This window comes from Chrysoperla carnea, chromosome 4 (genome assembly GCF_905475395.1).
Source record: "Chrysoperla carnea chromosome 4, inChrCarn1.1, whole genome shotgun sequence".
NCBI lineage: Eukaryota > Metazoa > Arthropoda > Insecta > Neuroptera > Chrysopidae > Chrysoperla > Chrysoperla carnea.
This window is the reverse complement of record NC_058340.1, coordinates 35,530,064-35,552,090: the sequence shown is the minus strand read 5'-3', so window position 1 is coordinate 35,552,090 and position 22,027 is coordinate 35,530,064.

The following is a 22,027-nucleotide window of genomic DNA, read 5'->3' as shown; positions in this document are numbered from 1 at the left end:
ATATTAGAGATAAAATAGTAAACCTACATTATATTTTATTTCTTGGTCATATATTTTTCGTATTATTATTTCCTCGGCAGTCCCCCGGATAAAAAGTAACCTTGAATAACTCTCTAATCAATGAGATAAAAATATCTGTTGAACAACGATGTGGCGACAATTTTTTTTACTAGAAGAAAACTAACAGATAGAATAATTACAATCCATGTGACAATTGTTTTTAAATAAAATAGAAATCACATTTATTAGTCAATTATAAATTCTTTCAATTATGTTCTTTATAAACCAGGTCATTCGTGGATAATTTGTTGTACCATATTTCTTGTTTTAAAAAAAACACAAAATGTAGACGAGGTAAAATTTGCATACGACCAATAATTTTGGTTCAATTCAACGTTTTGTATTAGTAACTTCAATTAAACTGGCTTTCAAATGCCCCACTGAAACGATTTTCAGTAAATATTTTAAAATAGGGTAAAATCGGTAGTGAAAAATAAACTAAGAAATTAAAATTTATGTAGAAATATACTTAAATATAATGATTTTGAGTTAAAAAAAAGCACATTATTGTTTTATTATATTAAAATTAAGTAATAATTCAGTATCAGTATCATGTGACCCAAAACACGAGCCGTGAAATCACATGTATGAAATCATACAGGTAAAAATAATGTGCATTAATTACTAATTTGTAGCTGGCTTCAATAGTAATTATAGGCTATGTTACCATCAACTTTATTTATTCATATAATAATTACATACACGATAGTTTTTTTTTCAATATAGCGCCACCAAAATGGCTGACAGCGTTTTTGCAAGAAAGAAAAAAGGTTTAAAATTTAATTTAATTTTATGGAACGAAAGTTTGTTTTTTTCATTGGCAATATATTTTTTGTGCCTACTTATTTCGAAAATCAGCATTTTGAAATACTTTTTCAAACAGACTAGAATATAAAACCCAGTTATTGTTATAAATTATTAAAATTGATTATTAATATGAAAATTTTAATAACTTGCATCGATTTACATAAACTATATAGTAACAGTAATAATTAATATTTATTCATAAATGAATAATTTATAAATTTGTATCAATAAATTTAATATCGAGTAAAATGAAAAAAATATACCAATTTAAATTTGTAATAAAATTCCTACAAAAATAATTCATTTGATTGCACTGGGAGATCTTAAGCAAAATTAAGTAGACTATATTTTTGCTTATCCCAGCAAGAATAATAAAAATATGTAAAAAATTATATTATTGACAAAAAAATTGAAGAGCAACCGTGTGATAAACATAAGCTAAATTTCATTTCTAATTTTACTCCGAAATATGAAAGTTCAAACGATTTTATCAATGCTGCATCATTTACTTGTTTGATTATTAAATTTTAATACGTTTTGTGGTTTTCTGCACTTACTCCTCGACTTACAACAAAATAAAATAAAAAAATTATATGTTTACTAAAATAAATATTTATTTAGTTTGAAGTTTAGGATATGTTTCGTGACTTTTATATATGATTATGATATGTGTAGTACACAGATATATAAATTTCAACTCCATTAGTATATATCTAATAAATATCTTATTCACTATTAGATATTTAAGTGGAATGTTTTAACGTACACACGTAAATCAATCATGCACAACAATATAAAAATCAAATTATAAAAAAAGAATAGGTATATGGAATATGGATCTATCCAAATTAAAACTTTTATATTTTTGTGTCCTCTATATTAAAGAAGGTTGTCGACTCCTTACACAACGATTTTGTTAAGTATTGTTTCAATTAAAGATACTATTATTTCTTTAAAAAAATTTATCTTCTTTTTTTCGTAATAACAGAAAATTTCGTGACGTTTTGAAATCGAAAGTATTTATGATCTTTGAATGGCCGAGCAGAAAGCTGAGCAGGTTCATTTAATTATTGGATGAAGAGTTTCTAAGATATCGATATATTTGTATCGATTTTGGCCCTTTGGAAAAAATCGAGAAAATAGCAAAAAAAAATTTTATTTTGGAATTTGATGAAACTCAGTGGATGGGGCAATTTTGATCCAAAAAGTATACAAATCAGGTTAGTTTAATCATTGGATGCAGAGTTTCTGAGATATCGCAATATTTGGATCAATTTTAGTCCGTGTCTCAAAAATTATTCGAACAGTCATCAAATGCATCTGATTTTTGTACTTTTTGGGTCAAAATTACCTTATATACTGATTTTTATCAAAATTGGAGATTTAAAAAATTTTTCGACTTTTTTGCAATTTTTTTAAAGGGGTAATTTTTAAAAAATCGAGAAAATAAAAAAATTTTGTTTTGAAATTTGATGAAACTTAGTGGATGAGATTATTTTGATCCAAAAAGTATAAAAATCAGGTTAATTTAATGATTGGACCAATAGAAAGTTACAATGTCAGCCAGTATCATGGGTAAAACTTCAAAAAGTTTTATATCCATAAAATTGTGAACAGAAGGGAACATAAGTGAGTGCTATAACGTGATAGTCTTTGTTTTAAAAGGAGAAATTGTCCAATAAAGCGCTCGTGTATCTGCTAGTTAAAAATATTTTTTGATAAAACTACATACTTGACAGTCGCAAAATAATTTTGTATCAGCTGTTTTCTTGGAAATGATGTTTGATAATTGTAACATTACGGCACTGAAATCTTAATTGAAAAACCTTATATTGCATGTTGTATATAGAGGACAGATGAGAGTTTCATATCAGATTACTTTATTTTTTATAACAAACATTTTCCATGATATATTAGGATGATTTATGTATACATTATAATATAGTAGGTAGCTACCGTTAGTTAGATAGGTAGGTAGGTAATATGATGTCCGATTATAAATATTTTATTATTAATATATCATAATATTATATTTATTATTTGTGATAGTTTTATGTAGCGTGTTTTATATATTAATACATATTATATTATTTTTTATGAAGCGTGAACATACAAATGGTATATTGATAAGGTCTAATTACTAAATAATCTGATCTTTTATATTTCGTTATTTTTTATTTTTTAATAATAATTGTATTCCTAGTAATTTATCACCTTGAGTAAATTGTGATGTTTCCCACCCTTTACATTAGTTGGTCAATGCTCAAAAAGTAAAAAAGGTGTAAAGAAAACTTCTTTGTTTGATTTGAAACAATAAAAAAGACTACTAAGCTACTAAGCTATTTTATTCAAGTTAATTCATTTTATAAAATTTTCATTCAAAACTAATAATTTATTTTTATCTTATCGAAATTCTTTGAGTTTCGTTGTTGTCGCACTAATTTTATTCGGATAAATTGTTGTGGTCTATTTTTTTGAAAATTTCATCAGCTATTTGAGGATAATCACCTGCTTTTGCAAGATTTTGTTTAGAAAAACGCTGAAAATAGTAAAACTATGAATTATTGTACTCTTTCACGTTAAGAAATGTATAGCATTTACTAAACAATGCTGGTATGGTACAGAGATAGGTAGTATAGTATCTATGTTACACCAGAAGTATTATAGGAATGGCCAACCAGTATCAGCCTGACACCCATACTGAAATGACTCATCCGCCATAACTATCGCAAATGTTACTATTCAAATGCAAATGGCGTTCAAATCGGTATACAAATTGATATCCACAAAAAATATCTTACCGTGTACTATGAAAGACACTACTTGCCTACGCTTCTTTACCTAATTGAAATATATTGGCCTTTGAAATTCATCGCAATTTAAGGCTCATATCTATGGCAACGCAAAGAGGCGTAAAATGTTGACACTGAGTTGGCTTTAAAAAATGTTGGCTTCCCATTACCTGACGCCGCCCAACGCAGCGTTTTACATCGCTTTCCGCCGTCCATGGACCTGAGACATTTCTGTGTTGCGTTGGGACCTGTTCATTTTTGAAAATTTCACTTGTTAAAGCCAACTGCCAACTGCCAACTGCCAATAGAAAGTGATTGTAAATTGAAAATAGGTGGTAGATCTGAACATTTTATTTGCCGGAGTATTACGTTTTCATAATTATAAACTCTTATTTGGATGAAAAAGTCACATATTGGCGTAAGAATTTTCCTCTTGAATGCATCATTAATATGTAGATATGACGGAAATAAAACTTAGGATAGTAATATAGCTAGCTTTAATAATTTGAAATGACATCAGTTTTTTCACAATTGAATAATCAATATCATCAAGTTATTGGGCAATAGTGATCAAAAGAGTCTAATGATTTATTTTCGTAATTTGGATGAAAATACCGAAAACCTGATTCAAAATAATTTTTTCGATTTGATTTACCTAATAGACTTGATATTATAAGTGCGGTTTTAAAAAATAAATTCATGAAAAGCGATTATATAGATTTGATGACAATTCTTGGAAAATTAATATTCATTTCCTCGCGATACGTATTATCAAACTTAATTCCCACATGATACCAAACATGCGAGTACAAACCGATCACTTGATTAAACCAGATGTTTGATACAACAAATAAATACATGATTAAAAAAGTGGATAAAATCAACACCAATTACTACTATATTTCCTCAATTTTCAAAACTTAAATAATATATTTCCCATTTGTACATGTTGTAGACCAAAAAAATAAAATTATATTCGATAATAACTCTATTTGAAACAGGAACCGATATTAATTTATTTACATTATCAGATATTATTTCATTTCATACTAAATAAATTCAGATTTCATGGAATTATTTGGAAGGTTTAAAACGAATATTTATGAAAATGAATATATTATAGAGACTACCTTATTTACAAAAAAACAATCATATATGAAATTACAAATAACTGTGGTAATCACACTTGTTACCAAATCATCTATGGTGTACAGGGAGTTTACAGAATACTTAATCTTGAATTACCTCAAATTTTGCTAATGGGTACACACCCACAAATACTTAAATGTATCCTATTATTTATACCCGAAAACGAATGCATACGGAAAACGGCATGAATTAAATTATGCTGTTATACTCGCAACACGTGAATTTAGTCAAATGGATGATATTTTGAGTGTTTTTGGGTACAAATTACATAAGTTAATGTTTTATTTCGAAATCGGAAACACGTTTTTATTTACCTTCGAAATGTCTCGATTAAAATTGACGTTTTTTTTAAACTATGATAAAATGACGTAAACTATGTATTCGATCATAACGCTAAGATATCAGCGACACGAGTAAAAAAGTCTTAACCATACAACTCAGCTTTATATGTGTATGATATTTGTGTATGGCTTACAAGATTGGAAACAAACATTTCCGTTTCATATTGAGCATCTCTTAGTTCTTTTTTCTATCGCTAGATAGACTCTTTTTAAGTAATAAAATCCGATAGACAAATATCCTGTCGAGTTCATCTTAGTTAAAAACAACTACAGTCTACTTAAAACAGAAAACTACAGTTTTTTCTGGACGTTTGAATTTGCTAAACTAATTTCATCCACTTAAAAATTACAATGAAACCATTTTTTTTCTCTGAAAATATAATCGCCTTACAATCAATTCGAGAAACCTTCAATAGAGATTTTCAAGGATATTTAACAAATTACTCAGCCAACAGCATTGAATTTTATTTTTTAATTTTCGGCTTCTAAATAAGCCACATGATGAATTTTATCAATATTGGAAACATATTCAAAAATCACAAAAACAAAATTTTGTCTCAAAATACATTCGGTAATTTTGATCCAAAGAATGCATAAATAAAATCCATTTTCAGTATTTTTTTCTATGAAAAATCTTACATAATCCGAAATCTTAAGAAGGAAGACATACTATTTCATATATTACCTCGAACGATATCTTGAAAATTACCCGAACAATTGTCGTAAGAAACCAATTTTCACATTTCTCTGGATAAAAATATTCTAGTGAATCGCGTTTTATCAAATTTTGATTAAAAAATTTTTTGGGATTTGAATCAAAATTTCAAACATTTTTGTCGAAAACAAAGGCAAAAAAGCTTTTATATTATTCTCTAAAAAGATAACGGCGCAAATCCGAAGAAATTCATATGTCAGTAAAATCGGAGAAATATCATAAAATTATTACTGAAGTTCTACTTTTCTAGTAATTTTTATTGGTGACCGTTGAGATTTTCGAAAGGAAGGCTTGAAGAGGAGGTCATTCACCATCTACTATACCTATTTATTCTTGTTTTAGTGCATTATTTCGTCAATACTAAATATATTCTCTGTGAATACATTCACAAACTACATGTATACCATGTATTATGGTATACGTCCGAGTATATTAAACGTAATTATATATGCTCGAATAATAATAATGTTCGAATATCAATATGTCAATCAAAATAACAGTGTCCTGCATGCAATAATATTACTGAATACAGGCTTATATGGAGAAATAACACTTTATCTGTATGTGTGTGTGTGTTTATGTATGAATGTATGTACATTATAAACACACACACACTTGTATATACAAAACTAATCTGTAATTCATGTGTTCATAAATACAAATATGTCTATTCGTCCATAGTATCAAAATATATTTGTACCGGAATGATAATTATTAATGATAACTTGAAAAATTCCTATCGAGCTAGAAATTGCAAAAGTTCTCGGAAGTACTATTTCACTTTTTTTTTGTCAGATAAATTCTTGAATTAGCAAAATATAAAGTGGATGGTTAGGAACAAAATAATTTGTAAATATTTTAGACAGCAAAAAAGAGAATAAGAACTTTTTCAAATTGATCGCTCCAAATAATGCATTTCGATGACAATCGCTCATAATCAGGGCCATAACGAGAGTACCTAGCACCAGTGGCAAGTATTAACGTTGCGCATTAGATATATCGGGATCGGATTTTTATGTAAATTCGTATACTGATAGCATTTAACATAAGAGTAAAGGGAGAGAGAAAAAATCTAACTTTTCAACTTTATGACGTCATCAGAATTCAAAAAATTTAATTTTGCTCTATAACATCCAAATTTTATCCAATTTTGATAAACCAAGTATGAAATCCTACTAAATTTGAGTCATACTTTTCAAGTTTGTGATCAAAATTAGCCTACCTGTAATAGGTTTCAAGAATGTGCAGTCCTGGTCCCGGAATTAAGCACATAAGTGATATCTAGCGAAAAATTCACATCACAGCTGAAAAGAATGTCCCAAAATTAGTGGGTTTCAAAAAAAAATTAAATAAGATCGGATCAAATTTGCCTGTTTTAAAAAAAAATTAATTTTTTGACTTTATGACGTCATCGAATCCAAAAAATTTAATTTTGCTCTATCACATCTAAATTTTATCAAATTTGAATGAACCAAGTATGTAACCCTACTAAATTTGGGTCATATTTTTCAAATTTGTGATCCAAATTAGCGTAGCTCTAAAAAGTTTCAAGAATGAGCGGCCCTGGTCCCGGAATTAAGCACATTAGTGATAGCTAGCGAAAAATTGTTATCACAGCTGAAAAGAATGACCCAAAATTAGTGGGTTTCAAAAAAAATTCCAGTAATATCGGAACAAATTTGCCTGTGTTACCAAAAAAATCCAATTTTTAACTTTATGTCGTCATCAGAATCCAAAAAATTTTATTTTGCTCTATCACATCCATATTTTATCCAATTTTGATAAACCAAGCATGTGTTAGTGAATAGAGATAACAACTAGAAAAGAGATGATCTTCTAACGGATGGGTAGATTTTCTTGAAACATAGCTAAGAAAACAGTTCATCCGTTTAAAAGCTACGATGCCGATTGATCGAGAGTGCCCTTAACTATCGGTCATATCTGATTTTATGTCTATTAATTTTTAAATTTTATTATTATTATAGATTATAATATATACATTGTGAAAGTTACAGTGTACATCCGGTATAAATAATATTTCCTATACAATAGATAGTTTCTACCATACACACAAATAGTATATATACATTTATTTGTGCATGTATTCACATTTATGGTTGTCATTTTGACTAACCATGGTTCAAATAATTTGATGCTATTCTAATTAATAATATCTAGCCGTAACTAAACAAAACCAGCTTAGTCATTCTCACTCAATTCATTTCCACATTCATACATGTTTGTTGGGGGTGATTGATTTTGACTCAATCAAACAAAAATAAATACTTTTGTGTTTGAAATCAATTTATGAAGGATAAATTACTACATTCATAGTGTAAATAATTGTAATTTTTTTGTCTAATTGTTACAAATATTATTACCACTCAGTCATTCAAGAACCTGTATATTTAATTCATTAACCTTTATTGGAACGAAAAACTCAAATTGCACCTAATGTGAAATTTTTAGTGGTTTTGGAGTCCATTTTTCTACTATACCCTCCAAGTAAACTTTAATAATAAAAATAAAACATACATTGCCGATCCAAAATATCATCGACACAAGTTTCATGACAAATGGAATAAAACCACATGCTCCGATCCGACCTTAAGCTAAGTTAGAAGACCCTTTTTTCGGAAATTGAAATTCGGGAATTGAAATCGGAATTGATTACTTTTGGAAAAGTGGAATTACTCTTCGGATGAAATTTTATTTGATAGATTCTGAAAACTACATTAAGTATCAAGTAAGTAGTGACGCTCTATTCAATATGTTTTCCATTACATTTCACAATTGATCATCTCGAATTTATCGAACACTTTTCAAATATTTTCAAAGGAAATCAGAAGGTGTTAATTCTGGCAATTTTCAAGTATGATTTTTTATTATAGAAATAGTAGATAGTGGAAATTCCAGCAACTAATAGGAGTCGCAATCATAGCACTTGTCCTTTTTTTTCGAAAAAATATGGGCCAATAATAAACTAACTTAATCTTTATGATACCATGTATATATGAAATATACATAGTATATTAAGTTTAGTCCCAAGTTTGTTAAAAATATTGATGATACGAACAAAATTTTTGTATATGTGCTCATAAAATCACCTAATTAGTCCATTAGCAACCATAGCAAAAAAACAAGCAACATTTGTTTGAAACATTTTTCCGTAAACATCACTGTGGACTCTTGAGGGCGCACATTAGGCGCATTATATAGAATGTATTATATGGGAATGTTAATTATATGTCTGTGCGACATGTATATATGTGTATACATGGTATTTCAACAATTAACTTAGTCAATTTTTTTTTCACTTGTTTTATGTATGTTAACTGTTGTATAGCATCTGGATTTCTGTGAAAAACCAAAAACTCGTAACAATGTAAATATAAAAACAAATAGTCACATTAAATAATACCCTGAATTAATTTTAATTAATTCAAAGGTTATAAACTCCTTTTTTTAAGGACAAACAAAAATATTGAGTTTAATTGTTTAATTTATTTTTTGTGTTCACACTTATTTAATAAACCACCCTTTCTTTCTGCCATCCGACAAACCACACCCCTCGCCTTGATAGTGTTAAAAAAATAAATAAAATGAAAAACCTATTGTTCAGTTGTTTGGGTACACGTACACATTATATTTGCTTGTATGTAACCCTGTTTTGTATTTTTTTTTCTTTGTATCGTTTTTTCTCTTCAACTTGTGTTACACGACAACATATCCTTCCGCCTTTTTCTCTACACAATAGATAGATATGTTCACGACCGACGTGCTTATAAATTGAAACCAAGTGGTGAATATTTTTTAATCAAAGTTACTATGTTAGTTATTGTATAAGTGAAGTTAACTACTACGATTGTATATGTTGGTAGAATTGATTCATTTATTCAAGATACAGGATGGCCACAATCATAAAAATTCTTATATTTAGATTATTCGTTGTGGATAAAGTAGCTGAAGGGGACAACTGAATCGATCGCAGCGCTGTTCACTTATGAAATTTGCAATATATAGCATATTTTATTAAAAATATGACTAAAAATATGCAATTGCTATAGTAAAAAGTCGAATAAATTTGAAATTGTGAAAAAAGACGAAATTGCAAAAACATTTTTAAATTGTAAATTGACATAATAATTGAAATTTGTTAGAAAATAGAATTGAAATAAAACTCATGCACGGTAACAGCTTGAGATGCTTGAATATTTTCAGTTTCAATTTTGGTAAGTGTTTCGCTGCGTTTTCTTGGCTTTGCTATTGAAATAATGGCTGTAATTAGGATTGGGCTTAAATATGGACATCAATTTGAAGACGTATTTAAGTATGAATAAAAAAAAGTATGAAAGCTGTCGCTAATAAAAAAATATGAAAATTAGCGAGTAGTCCCAAAGTGACTGTAAAAATGTGAATCTTTATGGAGATGTTAGACCTTAAAGGGCTACTCAAGGCTTGAACTTGGATATCATTGATGCGTCGAAAAAATCACAGGAAAATTGCCGTAATTCAGATTTCGATCTTATTTCAACTTCTTCGGTATTTCACACAACTCATGTGCTTATATATGTTTTTTCGTTGCTAGATCCCTTCATTCAAGAAAAAAAATCATAAGTTTATTCTCAAATTCTACTAAACTCTAATATTTCTCCGATCTATCATTATCTTAAGGCCTATTGGTTAGGCAAAACTTAATATAAATAAAAACAAAACTTAATATATTCATTATAACTCGCTGTAATATCTAGCTTTAGATTTTATTCGCACCGTGCGTGAGTTTTTTTGGAGGCGTTTCCATGGTAACGATACACTACTTTAATTATAGAATTGTATGGATGCAAATATAATTGTATGGATTGCATTTATGACTTACATTGAAAATTTAATATTATTGTCTCACAAATTTAAATATCTAAAAAAGGATAATTTACATTTGAAAAATAATATTTGTGCAATTTGATTTCTTATTTTCAAAATTTTTAATGCATTAAGTTTAATTAATTAGTGTTTTTCAATAAATTTAATTTGACATTTTCTATAACTTTAACATGTAAAGAATTGTAAATTAGTTATAACAGCATGCTTTAACGCCAAAAATTTCAATATTTTCATATTTTCAGCGCAATTGGCAGCGCTGGCATCGATTTCATTGTCCTTACCATGACTTTGCACACAACGAATGTTGGAGACTAAGGCTTTAAATGTCTATTCAAAGTTCCTGAGAATTAGTTCGAAATAGGAAATAAAACTTCTCTACTTTTATGAACACAAAATGAAAAGAATAATGTCAAACTTGTGTGTGTATAATTTCCAAGAATCTACCATACAACTTACAATTTTCTTAAAGAATCATTTTAGTTGGAATCAAGAATAATCCTAAAAAAGACACATTTTTATTAAAATAAACATTAGTAGAAGAAATCAAATTCAAATAACTGATTCTATAACCTTTAAAAAATTACCATTATTCCTACTTGTTACTATTGAGTAATTATCATTACTATTGAGTATTACGTTGCGTTTTCCTTTTTTTGTTACGGTGTGCGTTTCTGTATCTGCCTGTATTATATTCGTTTATTTGGGTTTAGCTTTAGTATCGAATCAAATACCGAAAACTCAATTCATCACAACAGACATATGTCATACTAGACAAGATAAATTACTATGAAACATTTCAACTACTTAACTTGATAAAGATTAAAAATTGTACTAAAATAATACTACGTTAGTATTTACTAGTTACTTTACTATCTACTACAACTTCAATTTATATTTAATATAATTTTACATTCACTCAGATTACTTCATTTAATTATTTCTATTCAATAAAAATTATTTTCATTTTTTTATATATACATGATTGAGTGGTTACGGAAAATGGCATGAAGATTGAACGACTTGTGAAATGTGGGTGAAGGGAAAATATTGTTATCATTTAGAATATAAAATATCGCTAAAAGTACCATTGATTACAAATTTAGTACTCTTGGAATGAGTTCGTTACTTCAGGATCATTTTTTAATAACATCAAGACAAATTTTCTAAAATAAATACAAAATTTAACCCTAATGAACCTTCTTTACGGTTCACGCATAATAAAACAAAATTGTTTTCATTTATTATTCGATTTTTGAGAACTGTTTTGTACACTTCCGAACCTTTTAACTTCTACTTCTTGGGGTCAATAACTTTCTTTTAACATGTTCGCCAGAAAAAAAAAAAATCGTCAAAAAGCTTGATTTTCATAAAATCAACCTGCGAACCACGATTAAAATTCATTCTTTGTATAAAATTACTATTTTATTATACTTAAAATGGCAGACAAAGAGAATAATAGAAATTTTGGTACAATACTGTTTCCTCTGCAATTAATTAATCTGCAAACACTTTTCTTACCTTTTCCATCAATCTAAACGGAATACTCGAAATTTATTGTTACAAAGAGAAGCAATTCGATTTTCTTCCGGAGCAAAGTTTTTTATAAGAAAACAAAAAACTAAAGAATAATTCAAAATTTTATATACCATTTAAAGTTTGAGCTAAGTTTAAGAAAATCCCGTATTCGAAAACTAACTAAAAGACATTTTAAATAATAATTCAATCGTGTATGTTTTTCTTTCTGCAACGACTTGTTGTGTTTCATCATTTCAATAAGAAATAAATAAAAAAACAATAACATGTATAATAAGAGAATTTCCATAACAAATCAAAATAAATTCGATCAAGCACTCACTATGTCTACTTTTAGGCTTAAGTTAAAGGTTCGGAAAACAATTTCATGCATTTGGTGTGTGATTATTGTTACTAGCTTTTATTTAACTGTCTTAATTTTAGGTAATATTCTTGTATTTGAACATTAAAGTTCTTCCAGTTGTGATAAAGAGCTGAAAATTGTTTGAGATTGTAAAGGGGATAACAAAAATCACAACATATTATAAACACAAAAAAGAGTTTGAAAGAGTATACTTTACGAGCTTTTTATTTAAGTTAAAAATTTTCGTTAAAGATTTTTTTACGCATCCCCTACTGACGCTATAAAAGGTTTTAATTTCAGTGAAAAGTAAAAATTTTCACCACAGCTATCACAGATATCACGGATATCACAGATTTCCATATCTAAATCGAAAATTTTAAACACTAAGTTTTCAAGCTCTTAAACATAATCTTATACAACATTCACTAGGTTAAAAGGACTAGGAATTAATTAAGTTAAAAGGAAATTTGTTTTGAACATAAGCTGTTTATTATTTTTCAAAAAATCAAGTTCGGAGATAAATTTTTTTGAGTTATATTTCAACCTCTTAAATACCAAATAAGTGCTAATGATCATTTTTTACAATAACTAAATACCATTTATACGGTGGACAGTAGTCTATCTATATAAAAAAAATTGCATTGGGTTGAAAAAATCCAAGAAACCCAAATTAAATAAATGTTAGTGATTTTAGCCTCTTATTACGGAACCCTTTAAAACTGTAAAGGAAATAGCATAACATATAATATAGAAAAATGGTAAAAGAATAATATGATCATCTACATATACATAAACTAGAAAACAAGACGACATATGACGAAGGAAGAGCATAGTAGTAGCATAAACACAAAAATATAAGCAAGTAATAAAGTAGTGAACGACAACATATGAACAATACCTATCCACACACAAAAATGTGAGTAGGGAAAATGTGAGTAGGAAAAGTATAGTAAAACGGTCCAAAATTACGATCTAGGAGTACACAAAAGACCAAATTTGAAACGCACAAACTCTTAATGCAGTACTCGTGGGTTAAAATAGGCTAGAGAAATTTCCTTTCTTTTTATTTATAGGCAATTTTTTTTACAGGTATGATATACAAATTACATACAGAATAAAACCAAATCTGAAAATTATTTTTCTGGCCTGTTTTTCCCTAAGAACGATAAGCTTTAAAATGAGGGGAAAATCATGAAAATTGATAAAGGAATTAGGAATATCTCGCGATGCGACAAAAAACTAGAAAATAATATATTAGATAATGATGATCTTTTGGATTTCTTTTCTTGAAAAAATCTCCAAACTTATTGCTTTTCAAAACTATTTCCTTCAAATATTAGACCATCTCCGAGCATTTAGACTCTAACCACTCAAGTCATCTTAGGTATGTTTTTAGCATTAACATAATAAAAGTAACTTTTTCCCAGATAAAAACGTTATCAGCTATTTTGTGATGGAATGTTGTAGATACATTGCCTAATATAACATTAAATTTATCACACAGTCAAATTTTGCCAAATTATGTCAGAGATAAAATAGAACAGTCTTTGGGTGAACATATATAATTTTTTTGCAATTTAATTTGAGCTTTCATAGAAAAAGACACAGGCTAAGGACAGTACGGATTTTATTACTAAGTTTAACGTTATAGGATGTGCGATATAATATAAGAAAGCTATTATTTCTTAAAACTTATGCAATTTATATTATATTGGGGCAGTTTTACCCTACCATGGATATAAGCCAACAAGCAACAACTCACTAACTACTCTATACACAATAATAGAACATGTCAAAAACAAAATATTACTTTAAAAACATATACACTAGAATATATACGTAGTACGAACGAATACTTTATTCTATTTAGAAAATAGTAGATAAAGTATAGTTGTAAATTTACTTTCATGTATATACAGAATGAAAAAAAATTTAAGTAAAAATACCTTTTTTAGGAACAAGCTTTTATTGTACTAAAAAGTAGTAAATTCAAAGCGCCTCAAGCCTTAATGTATGTATGAGGTATTCATAAGAAAAATTGTTTTCTACTTTTTAGTACAATAAAATCTAGTCCTTAAAAGTATTTTTTATTCATATTTTTAATATAAATCTTAAAACCAATTGTATATAAAATATGGTGAAGGCGATTGGGAAATTTGGTTATAATAATAATGCATTTCGTCCAATTTACATATGCATCCAAATTTTAGCTTCATCGGAGAATGGGTCAAATTTAACTTTCAAAATATTATGTCATACTTACATACAAGAGAAGTTAAATAAAAGCTTGGTAAATAGTAGGTCCCAGCAGTTCAGCATGAAATATTACAGCTAACTAGGTACAAGACAAAAGATCTAATACATAATCTAGAACTAAAATAAAAATCAAATATTCTATATTAAGCTTAAGATGAGTAAAATCAAGCCAATAGTATTGGGTCTTACATGGTAGATTATGACTTATAATGACTTGTATCAAGCTATTATTTATTTCGTCAAATTTGATATTGAATTTTTATAAAAACCTATCATATTCGAACCTTTAATTTTCTGATCTTTAATCTGTTTGAGGAAAGCCAAAAAAAGTCACAGCAAGTATGTAAAAAGAAAACACACAATGCTTCTCTAAATTACGGAATTCCATAAGAGAAAACACTATTGAGCATTTTTTACGTATGATTTACCACCAAAGAATATTACAATTTTTTTCTCATCATGTATCAAAAAAGTTCCTAAAGATTGAAAACCTGAAACTCGTAGTGCATAAAGATACATGAAATGGTACTCTAATGTATTGTTAAATATTATTATATATCGTAATATGTATGTGCAAAAATTTTATTTAAAAATTGTTTTATAATAATAAGAACGAAGCACTATTATTTTGTACCAAAAAACAAATATTTAAATAACTAGAAAAATAAGACGATTCCTTCTAAAGAAATTCTCTTACTTAAACCAAAACTCTATTCTATTTAAAATGGCAGAACTTAAAATTTAAATTCAACTTTTTTTTTAATTTGAAAAGGGTATTTAATATGGTATCTACTTTTAAGGCAAGTCAGTCTAAGCTCAGGGTTTGACGACTTTCGTGTTTTGTATGATTATTAACTTTACCAGTTGATTTAAAGATGTATGAGCACGGTAGTGGAGGCACAAATTTAGAAAATTGATATTTTTAATTTTTATTGTGATATATGTTATAACTTGACAATATAAGACGAAAAATAAGAATACAATTTTTCGATATCTGGCGTATTTTTCAAAATATCGAAAATTGAAAATTTTGTTTAATTATTCAGCTTTCGATATTTCAAAAACCAAGGCATATCGAAAAATTTTATTCTTATTTTTCGTCTATATTCATGAAGTTATAACAAAATTGATTATTAAAGTTGAAAATAAGATAAAAATTATTTCAACCTTAAATCTACCCGGCTCTAACATCCGTTATATGGACGGAGACACTTGTGTTTTTTCTTTCCTATGACATAGCTTATATGTTTATATTATTAAAAAGTTTTTTTCAATTTGTTTTCATTCATTCCAAGTGAAAATTAACAAAATTTTTTTTCAAAATATGTCGTTTTTGATTTTTTATCGATTTTCAATGACTTTTTTCTTCAAAATTTGCATGGATATCAATGCTGAAATTCTAATCACATATTCTTTGAGTAAAAGTCTGCCTATAAATATTTTGAACATTTAAATTAAACATTGTTGTCATTCTCATAAATCCTTAATATATTGAATATTTATACTTATCCATAAAATATGAATAGCTGTCCTCGAATTATTTTATTATCCAAACAATACTTAAGTATTCCAACAAAATTATTGAATATTATCCTTAAATACAGTTAGTAAAACATATAAAAATTTCTTTTCAACAATAATTTATATGTTTACTTTTGAATCAAGTTATTATTTTACTAAATTGATACATACTTGTTCAATAAATAAATTGTCATCGATATGTATCCCATTATTAAATAACAATATTTGATTATTATTTGTTCATTTTTTATTTTTATTTTGTGTAAGTTTTGAATAGATATTGAATGAGTATCATATTTAAATAACATTTGTTTTTTGGTATAATTTAGTAAAATTGCATGCTACTTACACTAAAAACAATACATTAAAAATTGAAAGACAATAATTATTGTTATGTCAACAATTCACCCTTTTATATAGAAACAAGTTAAAAAGTTGTAGACATTTATGATTACATATTAAATCATGGTGAGTATGACCTTTAGTTCAATGAAATCGCTGTAGGACTGCCATTCAAAAAATTTGCGTTGGAAAGCCAACTCAGTCAAATTCTTTTTTTATTATTTATATTATCTTTCATTACAGACGTTACAAATTTCGAAAATGTAATTATTCATACTCTGATTAATTTCAAAACCCAAAAACTTCACTTCTGTCGACAGTCCGCATAACTCATTATCATTTTTATTTTACAACTTCATATAGTATTTCCATTCGAATGATACTAAATCGTTTAATTTTATATTCCTTCTTTCCATTTCTCTCAATCAGAAACATTTTTGGGATGGAAATCACAAAAAGCGTCTTTAATTTGGATCGAATCTTTAACTGAAAAGTTTTTTAATTTTAACATAGTGTAGGTGCCCACGATGTAAAAAAATAATGGAATTTTTTTCAGTTGGAAATCAATAAAAACTATAACTTTATATCTAAAACTATGTATTAGTAAAGTATATTTTTTACTTCTAAGAAACTGCTAGTGTGGTTGTTTTATATAATCGAATATTTATTGGCCATTTAATAACTATATGTAACTAGCTCTGAGAAACATAAATTAGTTATCAAGGAAACTTATATACCTAATACTTATCGTAGGAGCTGATTTGGTATAAATTTTTAAGTAAAATTCAATTAGAAAGTATTCCCCATTTTGTTTTTTTAGTTACTGTAGACATGCTATCGAAAACTTCCCATTTGTGATGATTCAAAATCTAAATGGTTATATACTTCAACAAGAGAAATTTCATTTGGTCTAAAAAAAGTTTACTAGAAAAGTTCCTTCAGTATTGAAGTTTTATTTAGCTGAAATTAATAAATATCGTGAAAGCAGGTGAAATTAGTACATGTAAATATAAAATACATGCAATAGTTATTATTCAGTTTAGTTACACCATTTATTAGACATTAGCTGGAGTTACATTCTTGGACATTAAATATTTGGAGTTACATTCTTGGCTGATGAGTTATACGCTATTTTTTAAATTGTTTATTTTCTTACAAGTTACAGTGTACATAAACAGAGTAACACAAGCTTAATAATTTGTTTACCTCATTCACCAAAGTATTCGAGTACTATCATCCAGGCTTTCAGTTTTCGATTTAAATTAAAGATATTATTTAAAAGGCTAAAAATACAGCGCAAATGATTTTAAGAATTGTGCTTTTCATTACCACTCATAGTTCAATGGTCACTGAATATATTCGGTGTATCGAACATAACTATTTCCTTGTCGGAAAGAAATTTGATATAGATAACGATTAAATAACTACATAAACTAAAAAAAAAAAACTATTTTTTATACATTTTTTATAATATTTTTTCGATTAAAGGATACTTTTTTTTTTGTAAAACTGCATCATTATGCAACCTTAATAGTTTCATGTTGATCGATCATCATTTCTAGTCCACTTTATACATTTACAAAAACACAGAATGTCACCCCTCATAAAGTACCGGCAGTATTAATTTTTGTAACATTAAATTGTTTGTTTGTACACAGGCTTAGAAGAAAAGATTAAAGAAATTGTTGTTGGAATTCTACATTAATTTACACAGCAAAATAAATTACTGTATTGAAGTACGTTTACTTTGAACATTGTATGCTGCTGCTTTTTTATTGATTTTAATACCCTTTGAATATCATTATATATAAAATTTTTTGTATGTTTATAACCGCAAACTTGAAAAGTAGTCATTGCATTGACTTGAAATTTTGACCTTCGTCCATGCATTTACACTCAAGAGTGTTTATATATACTTTGCATCCCGAAATTCTAGCTTTCAATTTAAAAATAACTTTAAAAAAAAAAAAAAAGATAAAATTCATATAAGTGTCGCAATATTTCTTAATTATTTAATATCAGGCAAAGCCACAGCGAAACGAATCTGGACCTAGCTAGCATGATACTAATTTAAATTCTCAAATTGTGAAATGCTAATCATTCATACTATAATTAGTTTTAAAATTTAAAAAAAAAAGAAGATATTCCAAAGTTTTGACTTCTGTTGGCCGACCCTATGACTGCCTTTTTTTATTATATTAAATATTAAGAAACAATCTTAAAGCATACTCATTGCCGTAAAAGATCAGATCATCCAGATGCATAGCTCAATTGCTCTCATCTGTATTATAATTGTCACAGAAACTTTCTAAAGCAGGCCCAAAATTTCTTATGCTGCAAATTTTCTTTTTTCTTGAATGATGTTTTAATCGGTTTCTAACAATCAAAGTTTAATAATATCAAAATGAAAGTTTCAGTGTAGTTTCAAAAAGTAGGATTTAGTCAGTGTGTATAGCCTACTCTGTGTTTGCAAAATAAGAGGGGCACATTTTTTTGGTGACTCTATTTAAAAATATATTTAAATCGATACCAACAAATACACAGATTAAGAATATACATGATAAATAAATAAATATATTACATGTAAAAAAATAAGATAAAGAAGGGTGAAAAAACACACACATAACATACTGTGATCAATCTATGTCCATCATGTCAGATAAAAATGACCATTAAATAGTACTCGTAAGTTTGTGACAACCAAAACAAATTCCAAAACAAATGACTATATACATATATTTGAAAATGTATATGTTTTGTTTACACACAAAAAAATAATATTAATTTATTTAATTAAAAATCCCGGGTCTATTACTTTCACTCCTGTAGGGCTGTGTAGAAGTACTGAAAATACGTGATCGAATTTGATTTCAAAATATGTTAAATCTGCTAATGCTTAAAATGCCATTTCTTTATCTTGCTTTATTGGACTCTTCTTTACTTTAATAACCCTACATTAATTTTTAAGAAGTCAAATACTTACCTCCTTGAGTTATATATTGAAATTGACTAAAGAAATACTTACTTGTTTTAAGAACATCCACAGCCAAGTAATGAAACAGTGTGTGAAAACAGCAAGATTTATATTGGGTAGGAGGTAAATTGAATTCTGAGTCTTAAAGAAAGATATTACAACTTGGTCGTTATTTCGTAAATGAACAACTCAAAAACTTATAGAAAACGAACTCTGTTTAAATGTGGAGGGCGTGTGATTGATGAAACCCAATTTTGTTATATTTATGTGTTCAACATAATTTTGTTTAGTAAAATAAACAAATTAAAATAAATATTTTATAATTAATGAGGCAATCGAAGTAATTAAATATATTTTATTTATTTATTTTATGATCAAATAATAATGATTAATATTATTATCGTGTTATTATAATGTTTAATTGGTTTTTCATATTATTATTGTAATAAAAGTGGTTAAATTAACAAATAAATATACTTTAAAGCGCGGGTTGAGTTTTTTTATAGGTGGTCTAGACAATACTATACAAGAAGCACAAATTTAAAATAATATTGAAATTTAATTTTTGGAGGAATAAAAAACTATGTAAATATGTTCAAGGTATTCCCAAATATTTCCTGATTTACAAATTTCAAAAACTACTTTTGCGTTGTAACAACTGAATTTAGTTGTATTTATTTCTCACAAAGTCTTGATATTTTGAATAATTTATGCTTTTGAAAACCAAAATTGACAAAGCAAATTTTTCTAATACTTACCTTTTTTATAAATGATAAGGAACAAGAAAATAAGAAATCAAAAATACTGGCTTTAAAGTAAGGACTCTTCTAGGACAAATTATACAATTTTCCATTCATTATACGCTAACGGTCACAGAATAAATCTATTCATCTATTCATATCTATCTATCTTTATCATTCTCCAATTATATTAATCAACTAACTAATCAATTAATCAACTAACTAATAAATATACAACATTCGACATGATTAACATAATTAAAGTACCCATCAATTCCACCAACAACTCTAATTATTAATTAATAATATATTTTCTTTATTAAAATAAATACACTACAAATCCCAAATAGTGAGTATTTAACTGAAAATTAACAAACAAATTTATTTTTATGTACCCAATGTATCTCAAATACGACTTTTTATTAAATATGGTGGAAGCGCAAATAAATGCATGGTATAATATAATAATTCATATGTTATCGTCTTATTTTGCGTCTCCACCATTTATTTCAATTTCAACAGTTCATTTCTAAGTTTATAAGAGAGTACCCATAAACCATGTGGCTTTCTCTTTGTAGCCTTCCATAATTTTTTCTTTTATAAAACACTAGCATTACGGCATTGTAAGAATATGGCATTCATAATATAAAGGTGCCCAATGTTTGAAATTAAATATCCATATAACGCAACTAAAACTGCAAATTATTTTCATTGTTCAAAAACAAATATATTAAGAAAATAGCGTAGCTCAGCGTAGCTTTTGAACTTATCCCCTCTACCTCTTGATCATTCTGAAGGGCTTATGAATGCTTCCTAAATGATAAAAAGATGAGTTCTTGTCTTGGAATAATTCATTTTTTTTATAACTTTTCATAAGTTCATTCGCATTTTTAAAGACTTGTATCTATTTTTCCGCTGTAAAAATATCCAGCGTAAAAGATTTAATGACAACAAGAAGCGGGCCTTTCTTAGATAATAAATATATGATTAAATACGTTTTCATTTTCAGCCACAATTTTGTCCGCTTTGATATGTTTGCGAAATTATTTCTGTGATAACTTATGAGAAAAAATCGGATACGATTGGTGTATAATTTAAATAAAAATGTGACTTTATTACATGGAAATTTTCTGAAATTTTGAAATATTTTTAGAAGTTTTCATAATTATTTCTCTTTCGAAAAAAAATTGTTGAATAATTTTACATCACGATTACTTGAAGAAAAAAAGAAAAACAAAATGATTCTTAATTTATCATATGATTTCATTATATTTATGATTACATTTATAAGCATTTTCCCTTGAAATTGATAACACTAATAACGTTCAATCATATTCTCAAACATTAATATTTATATTTATTAGTGGATGTTGTAGTATTTTGAATATTTTGATTTAATTAAATACAGAAATTTGTTTATATATAATTTAATTTGATAATTGAATAATATGTTATGTTGACAGTATACAAAGGAGTACAGGAGACGGAGATGTTGCTGTGATGTAGAGAATTTGACTGACTGATATATAGAGTTGGTGTCGAGGTGTTTGGTTTATATATGGTTGTTGCTGTT